Source organism: Nannobrachium achirus (genome assembly GCF_963921795.1).
Source record: "Nannobrachium achirus genome assembly, chromosome: 18".
NCBI lineage: Eukaryota > Metazoa > Chordata > Actinopteri > Myctophiformes > Myctophidae > Nannobrachium > Nannobrachium achirus.
The window spans coordinates 51,064,924-51,083,550 of NC_137825.1; positions in this window are offsets into that span (position 1 = coordinate 51,064,924).

The window sequence follows — 18,627 nt, forward strand, 5'->3', positions numbered from 1 at the left end:
GCAACTAAAGCGGGTTCCCCTGCTATCTGGGTGGGTGATTTTAATGCGCACAACCCCTTGTGGGGAAGCCGGGAAAAAAGTGCAAATGGTGGTGTAGTTGAGGAGCTTTTGGATAACAGTAATTTGGTTATTATGAATGATGACAGGCCAACCCGGTATGACAAAACAGGTAAATTATCCTGTTTAGACCTAACATTTGCATCGCCAGGTCTAGGGAGAATAGGGGAATGGGAGGTCCTGAAGGACAAATCAATGGGAAGCGACCACTTCCCTATTATGAGCAAGTTCGGGAGAGCACTGAGTACGGATCCTGTAAATATAGTTAAAAGATTTGACTTAGGCAAAGCTGACTGGATTGCATTTATGGAAGGCACAATGGCCAGAGTAGAGGAGATTAACGGTGAAGGGACAATTGATGAGATTAATGAGTCATTAAGTGAAATGATAATTAGTGTGGCAGAATTGACAATTCCCTGCAAAGCGCCCCCTAAGGACCGCATTATAGTGCCATGGTGGAACAAGGAATGTGATGAGGCAGTGAGGAAGAGGAAACAAGCTTTTAGAGCTCTACGTAGCATCCCTACTCAGGCAAATGCAGTCGAATATAAACGATGTAGAGCAGTGGCAAGAAAAACGATTAAAGGTGCTAAAAAGAAATGTTGGAGGACATACGGTGGGACAATTGGGTCGGATACTCCGATTAGGGAGGTTTGGGCCAGAATTCATAGCATGTTGGGGAAAACAGTGAGATCAACAATGCCAGTATTGAAGAAAGGGGACAGAGAAGCAGCAAATAACATGGACAAAGCAAATATGTGTGTTAGAACCTTTCAGGATGTGCACAATTCTAAATCATTAGGAGAAAAGGGCCTGAAGATGAGGGAGGAAGTCTTGATTGCGAAGGGAATAGTAATATTCCGTATAATACATATTTTTCTCGAAAAGAACTCAGAGATGCAATACAGGCAGGGTCAAATACCACTCCAGGCCAAGATAGAATAAGTTACACAATGCTTAAACAACTGGATGAGGCGGTGTTAGAGGAAGTTCTTGCACTATGTAACATCTCATGGGAGGAAGGTAAATTACCCCAAAAATGGAAGCATGCGGTGGTGATCCCAATCCTGAAGCCAGGAAAAGATCTGTCCTGTCCATCATCCTACCGGCCAATAGCACTAACATCTGTGTTGTGTAAGGTGATGGAAAGAATGGTCACAAATAGGCTGGTATATTTCTTAGAGGTAAATAACTTTTTTGTGAACTATCAAAATGGGTTCAGGATTGGGAGAAGCACAATGGAATCTATAGTAGTGTTAGATCAGGACATCAGGAAGGCCTTTATTAATAAGGAAGCAGTAATGGGGGTATTCTTGGATATTGAAAAGGCATATGACTCTATGTGGAGGGAGGGAGTACTAATCAAGCTTCATGAGGCAGGCATTAAAGGCCGGATGTTTTATTGGATAAAGGACTTTCTTAATCATAGAACTATTCAAGTGAGAGTCGGAGGAGTTGTATCTGAAACGGTTGACATTGAAAATGGTACTCCACAGGGCTCCGTTATTAGTCCAGTCCTGTTTAATGTCATGATAAATTACATATTTAAAGAAGTGGACAATAGATTTGGCAAATCGCCATTTGCAGATGATGGCGCTATCTGGAGGAGGGGGAAAAACATTGGGCATCTATTTAGGCAAACCCAAGAGGCCTTGGACAAGATTGTTCAGTGGGCAGACAAGTGGGGATTTAGGATTTCCTCCTCTAAAACCCAATTCATGGTGTTTGGATTTAAGAGGAAAATTCCGGCCTCAAACCTGATTATGAATGGACAACCCTTAGAGATGGTAAAGGTCTTTAAGTTTCTGGGAATGTGGATGGACGAAAAACTGACTTGGAAATCTCATATAGAGAAAGTACAGTGCAAGTGTGAGAAAATCAATAACATCCTCCGTAGTCTAGCTGGAAGTGATTGGGGGGCTGAAAGAGAGACCTTGCACATGATCTATCAAGCCATGATAAGATCCACTTTAGATTATGGTAGTATAGTGTTTGGGGCAGCTGCAAAGTCACATCTTTGCAAACTAGACCTAGTGCAGTCAAAAGCACTGAGAGTCTGCAGTGGAGCTTTTAAAACTACCCCCATTCCGGCCTTGCTGGTTGAAATGGGGGAGGCACCGTTAAGCAACAGAAGAAACAAACTGGGACTACATTACTGGGCCAAGCTAAGCGGCTTTCAGTACAGCTCTGCAGCTAAATGTATTTTGGAGGAGAGTTGGGAGTTTGTGGGGAAGAAGGAAAACGTTCCTTTTTTCCACCACATTAAGCAGCTTGCCACTATAGTATTGGGCTAAGGCAACATAATATTATATGGTCTGTGTTTTCTCCTGTTCCTTTTTGGTTCCTCCCTCAGCTCGAAGTAGATCTGTCCTTGTTGGACCGGGAAGAGCTTACAAGCGACTATGTGCATAATTACCTAGATAAATTTAAAGATGAATATGTGCGAATATTCACTGACGGGTCTAAGGACCCAGTCTCTGGGAAGACAGGGTTTGGGATGTATGTTGAGGGGCATCAGATCCAGCAGAGCATCCGCATAACCGACAATATGTCTGTGTTTTCAGCTGAATTACTAGCAATCCTTTGGGCCATGTGGTGGATAGAGGAGGTCAAACCTGTTAATAGCATTATATGTTCAGATTCAGTGGCTGCTCTGGGTTGCTTTGAAAGGTGGGGAGTCAAAGGCCCGCTCTGACCTAATCTGGGAAATAGTGTGCTGCATGTACAGGATGGAGAAAACTGGTTGCCAGGTTGACCTTGTGTGGGTACCTGGGCACTCCGGGGTCAAAGGGAATGAAATAGCGGATGGTGTGGCCAAAGAAGCTTTAAAAAGAGAAAGTATTGATCTGAAGGTCCGGCTTGGGAAGTTTGAATGCTTCAGCATTTGTAAAGAACAGTTAGAGGCTCAGTGGCAAAAGGAGTGGGCAGAAGAGGAAAGGGGAAGGCTATATTTCACTGTGAAGCCGTCTGTTAAAAAAAGGGGGTGGACTATGCATTCGGAGAGGAGGGATAACGTCGTCATGTCCAGGCTGAGACTTGGGCACTGTGGTCTAGCCAGCTGCCTATATGTCATAGGCAAGCATCCAGATGGGCTCTGTGAGTGTGGACAGCAGGAGACTGTGGGACATGTCTTGTTCTCATGTGAGAAGTATGCAAGTGAGAGACAGCAGCTGTTTGAGGAATTGTCAGACCAGGGTCTCAACGTCTTTTCCTATACTTTGATGGTTTTCTCAACCAAATGGTAGATCACATTTTAAGTCCATATTTCTCGTTGAAAACAATGGTGAAATGAACTCAACCTCATTCAGCCATCTCTACCATTTGGTTGAGGTGCTTGATGGCCAATAATATCCACCTGAGGGTGCAGTGACTTCACACACCATGCTTTCCAAGTCATGTGACACAGAGGAAATCTGACACAAGAAAAACACTCCTGACAGATGAGCTCTCTCCTGCAGGAATTTCAAAGCTAGGATGATTCTTTTTACATATTATCATCTCAGATATGTTACTGAACATGCATATGTAACAAAGTGCAAAAAGAATAAATGTAATAATGGTCAAATAATTTTTTGAAAACATGCTTTACCAAACGGTAGATGTGTCCGTTGATGGTAAAGGTAGTGCAAGTAAAACTAAAGTATTAAAAACATACTATTTACTATGAATAATTACAACTTCTACTAATTCATTGTTGTTATTATGTTCTTTCATTATAATATATCCTGAAATAGTTCTATAAGTAAGATTTTATTCTTGTTTAAAAAATATGCTCTACCAAACAGTTGAGATGTCTGTTAGTGGTAAAAGAGTAGTGTCCAATCAACCTACACAGTACACCTGTTCACCTATTCAACCCTAATTATCAAAGTTCAACATATTATCTAAAGTTCATCATCTGATATTTGTTTTGTCACTAATATGTCAAGAAAATGAAACAATATTTTTGAATTTGCCATTATCCAATCTTCAGATATATGCCCCCAAAATACATGAAAATTAGGCATTTTTGCGCATATAATGCATAATTTGCATATTTAAAAATAAAGTTTCAGAAAACTTGTAATACATTTTTTGTTTGTTTTAATTAAGTAATCAACTGGAGAAGTTTCATTGTTCTAGCTATCAGTTAAAGTTTTTTCTATCAAATGCACCCTTAACTCTTCCCACGCTTTGAACGTTCACGTTCGCCCGATTGCGCAAGACCTTACCGCCAATACGGCGCTCGTTCGGTTCGTTCGTCTGATGACTGTAAGCTGATGAGGGGTCGCGCGGCCGTCTACTGTAAACACATTTTCCGCGGTGATGGTGTAAAAAATCCATTATGCGTTAGATCAACGGAGAACAATTCACTTCCTTGTTGATTTCCTCTGGCTGTAAGGCTCTGGGGCCAGTGACTGGTCTTCTTCTTCTTCAACACATAACAGGCAAATTCACATTCATTCTCGCATGACGCCGCCCTCTGCTGCCTGGCAGACCAAAGTGCACTATTGCACAACCAAAAAAAATAAAAAAAAATAAATAAATGTCTGTCTGTCTATCTACTATAACGTCGCAAAGGTAAGCCGCTTTTTGATGGCGCCAGACCCAATAAATAAATAAATGATCTGGCAGTAGGAGAGTTAACATTAACGTACATCTCTACCGTTTGGTAGAGGCTTATATTTTAAAAACTGGTGGGTGGATTGTAAAAAAAACAATTGATTGTGGTTATTAATGCCTAAAGGGAATAGAAAATGCAAAGAAATAATTTTTTGACTGCTTCTTTCTTGGTGCGAACTTCAAAGGGTTAAATCTGTTTTTAATCCAAATGTGAAATCTCAGAAAATTGAGAGAGCAGTGTAGCGGACCCAGCTGGCCATAAAAAGAGGTGAAGCTCGACTGATGAGTTGACCATTTTATTTCTGTACTCAACGTGAAAACTGGAGACAAAACAAATACAATCAATAATCCATAAAGACATTACACTGCATCAATAGTTTAAATACAATCCCATGGCTACATAACTTAATATCATGCATAAACCACATTAGAAGACATGAAAACCTCAAACAATAAAGCCAACAATAAGATGAAAAATAAACCGTGAACAATACAACAAGTTTGACAAACAATAAAATAAGTCACCTTGTTCCCCTTCCAGCTGGGCGCTGAATTCCTTTAACATGACATGTCCATTTGTTCCAACTGAAAGAATACAAAACCTATTAAAACCATATTCCATCAAACCAACACTGCATTGTAGATGGCGTCTAAATGATCAACAAAACTCACAAAGTCCGTCCTTCGTTTACACCGTCCGGTCCGTGGTCCCTTCTTTAACCCTCCGGCCGGTCCGTGCCCATGTCAAACATTGTCTGTTCCGTCCTTCTTCGCTCCTCTACCACTGAGCCCATTTTATAGCTTTTGTCAAATGTCACCAGGTGAGCGTGATCCCACTAATCAGTACACAATGAGGCTGGTGAGTTCCTGTAGACAGGAAGCCCTTCAAAATAAGCCTCAGGAGGCCTGACATTTTGACAGGAAATTCTTCAAATTAAAAGTCTGTAAAAATACCACTACGGGTCCGTTACAAGCAGTCATTAGATTTCTCCACTCCACTGACGTGTATTCAAAAGTGTAGGACAAAAAAGTAAAACCTCGCCTGTGGAGGACAGCATTAAGCCCGTATCAGAGTGTACGGTGGAGAGCTCTCCACCGCAAATTTTAGGTGGAAAGCGTTCCACCGCAAGTCAGAAAATAAGTGCAGGACATCATAGTCACGGGGCCCACGGTGAAGTCCTCCCCCGCCTCCCTCTGGTTCAGACGCAAACTCCGTTCAGGTCGACCAATCAGTGAACGGGGTGTAGAGCCTGTCTGTCTGATAGTAAAAACAGAGAGATGTGTTGGGACTCGCGGTGTAAAGCTCTCCACCGCGAGGAATGACGTAACGTTGTAGTTTCATGACTCAAAAAGACTCGAAAAGACTACACCGCGGTGTAAAGCCTTCCACCGCCCAGGCGACTATGATGTCGGCTTTACACATACTAGTGTACAGCCTGACGGAAATAAAAAGAAGATGAAGAAGAAGAAGAAGAGATGACGTCACAAACAAGTATGGACGCCGTAAACATCCGCAGATAAATAGCTTTATCTCGGTATTTATCTCCAGATCGCGGCGATCATTGAGAAACGCTTTTTTTCACCGGGCCCTATGCGATCGAGGGACGTTCGCGGTAGCCTAACAATTATGTTTCTTTTCTGAGGACGAGGACGTGAGAAAGTGTGTGATCTTTCACAACATGGACACGCGTGGCTTCCGTTGGTCTTCAAAATAAGGTGAAAAAAATAATAAAACCCTGGCGGTAAATGTGTTGTTTAATGCTTGCACATAGCCTAGATATCAGTTGCTCGATCTGTGCTCATGTTTAACCCTGTAAAAGCCACATACGGTATATGGATGAAAAAAGCTGACATTAGGCCTATGACATGTATCACCTTTTAGATGTTTTTGCAGAAGGCTTAGTATTTTCCAGTAGAAACAATTTGAATACAAATAAATTCCAATCCTTCCACACCATTCACCCAATACTGTTGTGGGCTGTTTACTTATCATACTAAAAGGAATACTATGCAAGTTGTTATACTAACCCAATCAGGAGACTGAACTCATTACAGGATAAACAATCACAATGGAAGTGATGAAACAGTGAGGGAAATGAACAGAAAACATTGGTAACTGGGACAATTCATCAAATTGATGGTATTTGTTTCTATTGCCTGATTTAATTAAATTGTGTACCCACCTGGAAAGGCTGGAACTATAGTTTATGTTTATTTAAGAGTTGGGGTGATGGGGAGACTCCTGGCCAATTGTGGCCATGTTACTGAACAAGCAATATAGCAATGGTTACTATTAGAATACAGGAGTTTAACCTTTTAACAAAAGTTAAGATTGTTTATAGACCTTATATTAAACATAATTTAAAATGGTTTCAAGACAGCATAAAAGGCATGTTATTAAATCACCAGACTGTGTTCTGAAATGTGTCCAAATAGTTGATCTATTATGTTAATGTTCATGTCAGCTCAGGGCTATTGGAATAATCTTGGCTTCCCCCCACTTTCTTTGCTCTGAGTCTGCTCTGATTGAAGGAATTCAAAGTGCATCAAACCCCTCCTCGGGTATAAGTACCAGATAATGTTGTTTGTGCTTTCAGCAATTTTTTCAGCAAAAGACAGTGAATAATTTCCAAGGACTTGACTTGAGGAACAACTGAACAAGAAGGTACTGGAATATACCTGCTTATTGACACCGCAGCCATCTTGGATCACATGACCACATGGGGTGGCAGCCTGCATTACAAACCATTGTAAACAATAGAGCGATGGTCCCAAAATATGAGTTCTGTACAACCAATTAGCCAGTAGCTATGCCCCTCCCAAAAAGCTTTTGTCCAATGCTAGCTTAGAATAACTTCCTGCTTGCCAAGCCTTGGCAACAGCCTTGGCAAGCTGCCGGTTGCTAAGCTAGCATTGGACAAAAGCTTTTAGGGGAGGGGCATAGCTACTGGCTAATTTCTTTTGACCAAATTGACAACTGGGCAGATTAGAATAACTTCAACATCCCTAAAAAGATGAAATAGAAGGGCTACAGTATTGGATTGATTACATCCACGGTATTGATATTCAAGTTGGGTTGCAACCTTAATGTGTATACAGACTTGCTATCTGTGCAGTGCTTGCTCCGCCATCGTATTAACTATTTGTTGTTAGATTGTTCCTGATGAATATGCAAAAATCACGATACAGTAATATGATGTCAGAGCAAGCACTAGTCTTCACAGATACTGTAACAAGTCTTTGTACAGAGTAACATTGCAACCTAACTGCCATGAATATTGCGAATGTACCCTTCTATATAATCCTTTTGGGGATGTTGATGTTGTCTGTCATCTGCCCATTTTGTCGATTTGGTCAAAATAAATTATTGAACAGAACTCATATTTCTGGACTTTCGCTCCATTGTTTACAATGGTTTGTAATGCAGGCTGCCACCCCATGTGATCATGTGATTTAAGATGTGATGTGAATAAGGTCTATTGCAGCGGTCTTCAACAGGGGGTCCGGGACCCCTAGGGGGTCCTCAGAGTTACTACAGGGGGTCCTCCAAATCTTTGTCTGATAGAAACCTTTTTTCCTCCTTTTTTATATTAACCACTTGAACCCTAGCGTCCATATTTGGAGAACTTGAGCCGAAAATAGCAGATCTACAAGCTCACCACGCCGTTGTGAGCTTGTAGATCGGCTATTTCGGCAAAGAGCTATGGTGTAGTGTGGAAAAAGAGCAGATAAGTACAGAGTGAAAGGTCAAGTTTATCAAGTATTGACGGTTCAATTGGTTAAATATCTGAAATCACAAATCAACACAAATCCAAAATACACTGACGATTGTGCTGTCAAACGATGAAACTATATGGAATCTATGAACAGGTTGTGGGGGGGGGGGGTCCCTGCTTCATCTCTCTCCCAACTAAGGGGTCCTTGGCCTGAAAACGATGAAGACCCCTGGTCTATTGTGTGATTGAGACTTTACCACAGTAATGGTCAATGAATTATATTGTTTACTATAGCTCCTTTCGGAACCTCTCCCTCCGCTATACAGATCAGAGATGACGTTCCTGCCCATTACAAGCCCACGTGAGTATTTTCCGGCGTTGGTTCGGCAGGTTTTTGGGTGTTAATCCAAGCGATGTGTTGAAACAATACTTTTAAATTACTCGTTTTGTCAGCCAGTTCCATGTTTTTCCCAGTGAAATGTCACGGAAGCAGTAATGCACACGTGACTCGCCATTAATCTGTGTTGAAGCCACCAAGCAGTCGGGGAGAGAAACTGTCCACAGGCTGACAAAAACATGGACTGGCTGACAAAACAATCGATTTAAAAGTATTGTTTAAACACATAGCTTGGATCAACCCCCCCATTACTAAAGTAGACATGTGAGAGACGGGTATAGGACCTTTACTTTTTGGATACGATGTTTGGTGAAGGCAAGAATGGTCAGAGGGAGAGGTTCCGAAAGGAGCTACATACAGTTTGTTTGATAGAAACTACTAACCTTGAGGAAGACTGTCTTTATTAGAGATTAGATTTGCACAGCCTCTAATGTGTCCGCCTTGTGTTTAATACCAAGCCATTACAGATGAACCAACAGGGGGAAGTTGAGCAGTCCTGTAGAGAACCCAAAAGGAGGAAGATTGAGCACCAGGTTTGTTGTGTTGGTGTTATTGCATTTTATAATTATTTATTAGTGTAAGATTGCCAGAGCGGCCAAGGCTCCAAAAAACAGTCAAGATGGTCTGTGAGGGTTTTTATTTCTCCACAACTCCCTTCAGTGCCGGTTTACAGGTATTCAGGTAGCCAAAATGATACTGATCAACATACAAAAATATAGTAATACAATACTTAGGCCAACTAACTAACAAAACCCAACTGGGATAAAGCTCTCTTCCAGATACACCTTGATCGCTGCAAGGCCTGGTAGCTTCCCCTCAGGGATGTTCTCTTGTTGTTGCCCACTTCCAACTAACTCCTGTCTGTTCCTGTGGCCTCCATTAAATAAGAGTGGACTGTACCACAGGACACAGCACCAATTAGGATTAGCCATACTTCCATATACTTCCATTTACATCCTTCCAACATAACCCATTGCATAAAAGTAACCTATACATACTTAACGATGTGTTACAATTAAACAAATATAATTCGGGTAGAAACTGATTGACAATTTAAACAAACACTACTCTGAAACCCCAGAAACACCCCTCTCCACCAAAGCACTTGGCACGTTCCTATTAGTGAAGGAACAGCCCCCAGCAGTGCAGGAGAGACACAGGAGAATGGCCACACCCCTTATTACCACCACCCCAATCATTCAATAACAGGCAAACATTGAAATGCATTGGATTGCAGTTAAGTGTGTGTACATTGTCCTCACTCATTGTGTGTATACTGTATAGGGCACGGGCTGCCCGTGACAATAAGCATTTGTAATCTATTATCTTTGTCTTTGGTTTTTGTTGAGTTTTTGGTCACAAATAGTTTTTACATTTAATGTAGTAGCCAAGTGTTTGAGGGGTTCTATTAAAATATAACAATTAAACCATCATCTTTTGTGTTAACTACCTTTTATTTTTCCAAAATTCACGTATTCATGCATTGTCTTTTCTGCATGTCATTTTACAGGAGAACATAACAGCGGTAGTGTTGAAGGCCTGTTTTGTCCCTCTGTCACGTCACGTGTAAGGTTTAACAGTGGACTGTTGGACGTAAAGGATGAAATGGTTCCATTGGATATTTCTAAAAAGGTAATTTGATTATAAATTATATCTGTTTGTTGAGGCCCACATTGAACCCTAGCAAAACAACACAGTGTCGATGCATTTTCATGTGTCCAGAGCTTGTAGATCAATTGTTTCTGGTCAATATATTTGAGGTATTGGTAATAAAAGGAGAGGGACGATAATAGTTGGATTAAATCAGTGAAGGAATATTTTGTTGCCTATAATGATGTTTGAAGATTAACAGAAATCTGCTACCTCCAAGAAGACTGTACCACATGTATTTATGGATTTATTTATTTTTTTGTAGGTGGAGTTAAAATCAAGTGTTGTGGCAGTGTCCTCAAAGCCATCACCTGACAGAGATGTGAAACCACTCATAAAGAGAGTCTTTGTATGCCATGCACAATATACACTAAAGGTGAGAGCGAATGATGATCCAAATGTTTGCTTGCGCTCAGAAGAATAGTGTCCTGACTGAATTATCATTTATTGTCCTCCTCCTAGACTGTGTCTGAAGCGGCACCTGAGCATTCATACAGGGGAAAAGCCCTATAGCTGTGAAATCTGTGGCAAGAGCTTTAGTTTTAACAGTACTCTGAAGATGCACATGCGGATTCATACAGGGTGCAGTGCCCAGGTCCAATACCTGGAGCACGGATGCCGATGGCCAGGGTTGATGTAAAAGGCACGTGCAATAAACTGATGTCCATATGATGTTGAGTTAAATAAAGTATATTTATTCTGTAACTTCAGACACCTATACTTCAGTATACAGAAAAGTAAATAAATAAACTTTACACAGTATGGCAATAAGATCAGACCAGCTCTAGAGACACGGTTGAAAACAGTATGCCTCTGCCATCAGCAACATGTACAGTGTACATTTATCTGTACACTGTAGTAACAGCTTGAGTCGAGAGGGTAATTTGAAGCAACACGTATGCTAATTCATACAGGGGAAAACCCTTTAGCTGAACAGTTTGTGACAGCAGCTTTAATTGTATTGGTTACTTTGAAGAAGCACATGAGGATTCAGACAGGGGGGGAAACCTTTAGCTGTGCACATTGTGGCAGCAGCTTTAGTCACAATTGTAATCAGTAGCGGCACATGAGGATCCATACAGGGGAAAAAAACATTTGTCTGTACACTTTGTAGTGACCACTTTAGTCAAGAGGGTAAACTGAAGCGCCACATGAGGATTCATACATAGGGGAATAGCCCTTTAGCTGTACTATGTGTGGCAGCAGCTTTAGTTATTTTACTACTTTGAAGAACAACATGCATGAGAATTAATATACAGGAAAGCAAAAAGATCTGAAGATACACATGCAGATTCAAACGGGGAAACCTGTCTAAATAAAACTTTGAAGCAGCACATGAGGTTCAGTTTAGGGGTGAAGCCTTACAGTAAGCAGAAGTTTAATTGTCTTTTTCTGAACTGAAGTCTGGAAATTTGCATTCCACAAGCAGAACTTTTGGTTCCTTTGATTTTATGCATGAATATCTTTTTTTTAGCCACTGTGAAGGAACCCAGGCAGCACTTCCTTTCTTATGTTTTAAACTGACAAGATAACAATGTCAATGTTTTCCACTTTTTATGATGTAAAAAGTTTTCTTTTTTGCATTATTTTGAAAATAAAAGTTTGGAATCAGGATACTATATCCATTAATGTCTAACCTTTCAGGTCAGCACCTTGAAAGGCTGTATAATTCCTCACGTCACATTGTGTTGTGATAAAAACATGGTCTAACATTGTGACTGGGTGGGAACGGCAATATTTGTTCAATCGGGATATAGGCATTGGAGGTGGTGAACTTAATGAAGAGATTTTCTTTTCCCGTTTTTCTAAAACATCTAGGAGGGTTACAAATGTGGGACATTGTTAGGCTATTTGACCCTTATGTGAGACTTGTATACAATCAGTACTCTGTGCTTGTGTTTAAGCCTGTAAAAAACAAATAGGCTATATGGATGAAAAAACTGCATAGCAGCCTTTCAGATGTTTTTGCAGAAGGCTAAGTATTTTCCAGTTAATTCCAATCCTACCACACCATTCACACAATGCAAAAGAGTCGTCCATCCATTCAGCAATAGGGTTAACAGAAAGGTCGCCCCTTTCAAAGTCATCCCTTTTTTTTAATTGGAAATGTCACCCCAGGGCACGGAATAGTCACCCTAGGGCTGGGAGAAGTCACCCCAGGACCACAGAAAACCCACCCAGGAAAACTCACCCCAGGACCGCGGAAAACTCACCTAGGACTGCAGTTATGCACGTATACTCTCTCTCCCTCTCTGGCTCTCTCATTATGGTTCATGCTCTCTCTCCCCTTCTCTCTCCCCCTCTCTGTCTGCGCTGGGGGGGGGGGGGGGGGGTGTATGTTACTGTTATTATAGCCTATGTCAGGGGTCGGCAGTAGGCGGCCAGCGGGCCAAAACTGTCCCCTTGGAAATGATTTCTGGCCCTTCAGATTATTTTGAGAATTGTTTTTATTTTTCTATTTTTTATTTTTTTAACAATATTGGACTGACAGTCCCAAATATACGCTATCCTATCGTAGCTATAATGTCCAAACAGAGAACGCATTCCCACCTCAGATGCTTATTTAACGTAATCATGCAGAGAGAGAGAGTTGCTGCTGCTGCAGCTATGAGCTTTTACCTGTGGTCAAAGTGCGTGGAAACTAACCTTGGAGGTGCCTAAATGTATTTCCTTTCAAGCAGCCAAAAATGTCACGGCAAACCTGTTGTGGTTCTAAAGGGGCTTTGCATTGATGACAATGATAAGTCCAGGTATATTCCTCTATAAACGCACCATTCGTTTGGATAGTGTTCCTGTGTCATTTCTCTTGCCAAATTGAAGCAGATAAGGTTGATGTTTAGTGTTTTCTAGCTGTCCGCCTGTCTTTCTGCACAAGTAGCCTCGAGCAGCTGCGATCACTTCTCTAAAGACCTATTTGTCGACGTGCAGGGGTGTTGCGCAAAATGCGCACAGTATTCAATCTACCAACTCACAAGGCGTCGTGCTGCACAGCATTGTGAGATGTGCAAAGTGATGTATTATGAATCATTCATGCTTATATCTATATGTATAATGTATGTGATGTGATGTTGTTGCCTACTGGCAGCAGAGAAGATCTATAGATCATATCTATTTTTTTATTTTATTTTTTATCATAGATGCCTATGTCTTGTATAAGGCAGTCTGTCTTTGAGTTCCAGTAACATTGTTTAACTATGAATTTCTCAAATTAGCCTTTAATTATGTTCTGGCCTGCCGGATCATGGCTAAGATCATGTCAAGGACCCCCAAATTGATATGTATGAAATAATCAAAAGTATTCAAAAATATGGTTAAAGAAATAAGTTTGTTTGTTCATTTTGGGGAGCCATGAACTTTAGTTCAAAATGTGGAATTATGAACTATGAATATAGTGAAAATGATAGAAAAATAAAAACAATTCTCAAAATAATCTGAAGGGCCAGAAATAATTTCCAAGGGGCCAGTTTTGGCCCGCGGGCCGCCTATTGCCGATCCCCTAGCCTATGTCATAGGCGCGTTATTTGGAATTGCACACGCGTTCTGGGCGGAGGCGTTGATTATTGTCCACGACACTGCAAGCGGCGCGAAGGCCAGCGGACCTTGGTCCTGCTCTTCGCCCCCGAGCGCCGTGGTGAATGCAATCGTTCTATTTATGCGCACGATAAACGCACCGCGCACCTCTGTGCGGTCCAAGCGGACAAAAAGGAGCGCTCCCTAGCGCCAGTTCAGCCAATCAAAAGCTTCCATGGGCGGGGTTTGCCCAGAACGCGTGTGCAATTCCAAATAACGCGTCATAGGCTATAATGACAGTAACATACCCCCCGCCCCCCCCCCCCCCAGTGCGGACAGAGAGGGGGAGAGAGACACAGCTGCTGTGTGCTGGGAGAGAGAAGCCGCGCCGCGTTCTCTGTTTGAAAGAAAAAATATTATAACCGGTAAGGTCGGGATTTCCTATACTGGGGGATGAGATTTTCCAATTTTTCTTGATTTTCTTGAGGTCGGGGATTCCCTATAGGCCTACTGGGGGTGACACTTCCAATGTTTTAGGTCGTGATTTCTTAGACTGGGGGTCGACACTTCCCGAGTGACTTTTCTGCGATTGAGGGCGACTTGAAAAGAGGGCGACTTATCTGGCTACCGTTAAGAATGAGCCTATTGTAATTAAAGAGGGCAAGCCTTTATTTGACCATAATGAAAGAATTACATTATGTTCTTTCAAATTAACCCAGCTAAGGCCAGCGGGTCATCCCCTTGAAAGGTTGTTCAATTTCTGAAGTCACATTGTCTTTTGATAATAAAATGGTATAGGCCTACCTAGTACCTACGTTGTCATGTTGTGTGACGTGGAGGGGACAGCTGTAGGCCTACACGGAGATATGCAACTTCAATTCCCATGATACTTTGGGAGATGACGTCATAAACAAGTATGGACGCCGCCATTGCTGTAAACATTCGCAGATAAATAGCTTTGTCTCGGAATTTATTCTCCAGATCGCGGCGATCGTCGAGAAACGCTTTTTTTCCACCGGGCCCTATATGTGAAGGATGTTGGCGGTAACACATTTTCTTCTCTGGGTGAAGAAGTAATGACGTGAGAAAGTGCGTGAACTTTTTGGCGGTGAGTACAACCTGAATTAAAAAAGGAAACTGACGGTAAATGTGTTGTTTAATGTTGCTTGTATACAGTTACAGTCTTCCGCAATAGGGTTAAAACACCCTAACCAATTCTGAGCTGTCCTTGGCTTTAACAATGGGATAAGCATCCTTTCATAAACCTGTGTCTTCTAACTGATTAGATACATCGATTTTCAAAACCTGATACCAGAAATGTTTGAAATTGTGTAAACTGAAACTTATGTGTGTGTGTGAGGGATATGTCTTGCTAAAACAGCTCTGTATTACAATAATCAATTACATAGTGTTTGTTCGTTAACTGGGATCAGCTCTGTATCAAACATACTAACCCGGTCAGGAGACTGAACTCATGCAGGATACAGGATAAACAAGCACAATGGAAGTGAGGAAACAGGGAAATTTACAGAAAACATTGGTAACTGGGACAATTGATCAAATTGATGGAGATTCCGTCTCTTTTCTCCGCATTGTGTTAATACCTAGCTATTCCTCTTTACAGATGTACCAACAGGGGGAAGTTGAGCAGTCCTGTAGGGAATCCAAAAGGAGAAAGATTGAGCATCAGGTTTGTTATGTTTGTTTTATTGCAGTTTATTGTTATCTATTATCTGTTCCTTGACCTAGTGGCAGGGCTCCAGACTAACTTTTTCACAGGTACGTGCCACCTACGTTTTCATTAGGTTGCACCACCAGAAATTAGGTAGCACCATATTTTTCTTTGTATAGCGTATTAGCGTGGTATTAACTCATTTGCTGCGATGGCCGTGAATCCCGTAAAAATCCCGCTGTCCGTCCCTGCCACGCCCGTGAATCCCGCCAATGTGCTTTTAAATTATGTAATGCTAAATTAGACTCTCCCACAGCTCCTCAAAAAGTTTTAGCCTTCTATCTTATAAGGAAACCAAAATATCACACATCAAAGTGAGTGTGTTTGAAAACAAGAGTGTAATAAATGTATAAATCTCAATAAAATCAACAGAGAAGGAACAGTGCTGGCAACCGCTGCAGCCTCCAGCACACAGAATGCGTCTTTTTTTTTCCAGGCTCTTTTTTTTTTTTTTTTTTTTTTTTTTTCCCTCACTCCAACATGCATCCATTCACACACACCCCCATTCCAACACCAATGCCCTTGCCCTACAATGGAAGTGTTGCCAGAAGTCAATCTGAATGGCACCATGTAGGAAGCCCCCCAAGCGGAGGCTAGCCAGCCTAGCCTATAGCAACAACTAAACAGTTCAGCTCGATGAGACCGTTCTTCATAAATCAAACAAAATCCCGTGACATTTTCACTTCAAAAGCCATAATCTGCTAATGGCCTCCACAACCCACAGCTTCATAACCCCACACACCACACTATTGTCCAGATTTGCAGCCAACTAGAGAGAGTTGGAAGCATCTCTGCCTCATGACTGCCTGAACCAAAATAAACCATCACAACAAATAGATAACACATCTGCACCTCACCTCACGTCAGCGGGGGTCCCCTCGACTACATCCCGATCACAAGGCACTGCTCGCGGCAGAGTATATGTCCCCCCGTGTCCTGGACTCCTGGTCAAGCAACCATGTCGTGTCCGGAGGCTGATTTGACCACAAACAACATCTCTATTCGCGTCGGTAAAACTTATAAGACATCCTCGTCGAGCGTTAGCCTTGTCTTCTCCGTGTCTGCACGCTAACAGATGGATCCCACCGGGAACAGTGGAGTAAGCAATCGCGACGATTCATTGAAAGTAAGTTGCTTTGTTTTCATCCAAAGTTTCTGTGCTTCCCGTGTCGGTGTCCCGTTCCCTGCACGCAACGTGCAGACTGAAAAGAAAGTGAATATCGATCCATCGTGGCGATCAGCTGCAGCATGTGTATCGCACACAGCATTGTAATGTTGTAATGCGTTCTTCTTGATGTGATCAATAACTCTATGCTTGTGATCCGTTCTAATATCCGGTTATTTACACAATCACATACATAAACGTTTCCGCATCCGGTATAGAAACGGACCTGATCAGCAACTACATATGGCAACTGTACAGGGGCGTCAATTGGGTATGGCAGGGGTATGCAGCTGCCATGCCTTGGCTACAGGGGGAAATAATAAAATGTACTTTTCATTGTGCCTGTTGCTAAGGTATGGCAACATGTCATGTTGCCATACCTTACCTTTTTCTGAACTGACGCCACTGCAACTGCACACTAACGGATCCCAACAGATTCAATTCGGTGGAGCTTTATTGACATGAGAAAACGCAAGTGGTTTGTACTCGCCAAAGCAAGTGTCACAAATAAAATAAAAACATTTGAAAATGGGTAACATAATACAGTTGGAGGGGGTACCATTCCCACCTGCTTAGCAATATATATTTATATATATATATATAGATCTGCTATTATGTACATGTATGTGTATAGCCTACAGTATAGTTAGTGTGAGTGTGTGTGTGTGTGTGTGTGTGTGTGTGTGTGTGTGTGTGTGTGTGTGTGTGTGTGTGTGTGTGTGTGTGTGCGCGTGTGCGTGTGCGTGTGTGTGCATGTGTGTGTGAGGAGGTACTGCAGACCATCGTGGGCCAGTCCAATATAAAAAGCGTATTTCTCTTTGTGTGAAGTAAGACGCCCTAAGGGCAAGATGTGGCCTATTACAGCACTATTACACAATTCCAGTTATACACAATTACACTTATTACACTAGTACACTCATCTGATAAGTGCCTGAAGCCATAAAGACAGATATCAAGTGAGTTATTTCCTTGAAAAGAGAACATTCACAAAAACTTAAATAACTCCTTTTCATTTGATTTTCAAGCTCGGAAAATCAAAAAACAAGGTTTTTGAAATGGCTATAACTATAGAATGGTACATCGTAAATGCAAGATTATATTTTTTTCGTGAAACTACAGCTTGTCCTCTTCCATTTCCAGTAATGTATGACATGGTCGTGCAAACACAGAATTTAGGAAAAATCTAAATATAAAAAAAAATATTCATTATACAAAATGGCAGTAAAGCCATACAGTGCAATGTTAAAATGGCAGCAAATGAGTTAATAGGAAGCCTTATTATGCTGATGACAGTTGTGTTCATTTCCATACCATAAGTTTGCCTTAAAAAGTTGTAGCCTAGTTTTTATGTATTTTTGCTTCAAGTTAATATTTGCAAACTAAAGACATTAATTCAAGAAAGATTTACGAATATCTAGGCTAACAAAGGCAATATAGAACTATGACTTTCAACTTGCACAACGTAGACTAAATGCAATAGGCCTGCTTTCATGCAAGGATGGACAAATAAAATTGTCCTTATGGTTTTGGAGTGAGATACTGGGAAGTAAGCTGAACACACGCTACAACAAAGACAGAAAAGTTTACAGCTGCCGTCCATTTGAGCTAATTGGCTATGAAGGGAGAAGCGCATTTTGGGCACTGAGGAACTTAAAGTTATACTATGTAACTTTTTTTATAAAACAAATCTTAAAATTGGCCTAACTGTTAAATCGCTAAAGTTTTAGAACCCCCACTCTGTTATTTTCAGCTTCTGAAGCCTTCTCTTTATATGTTTTCTATGAGTTGTGAGGGGGGG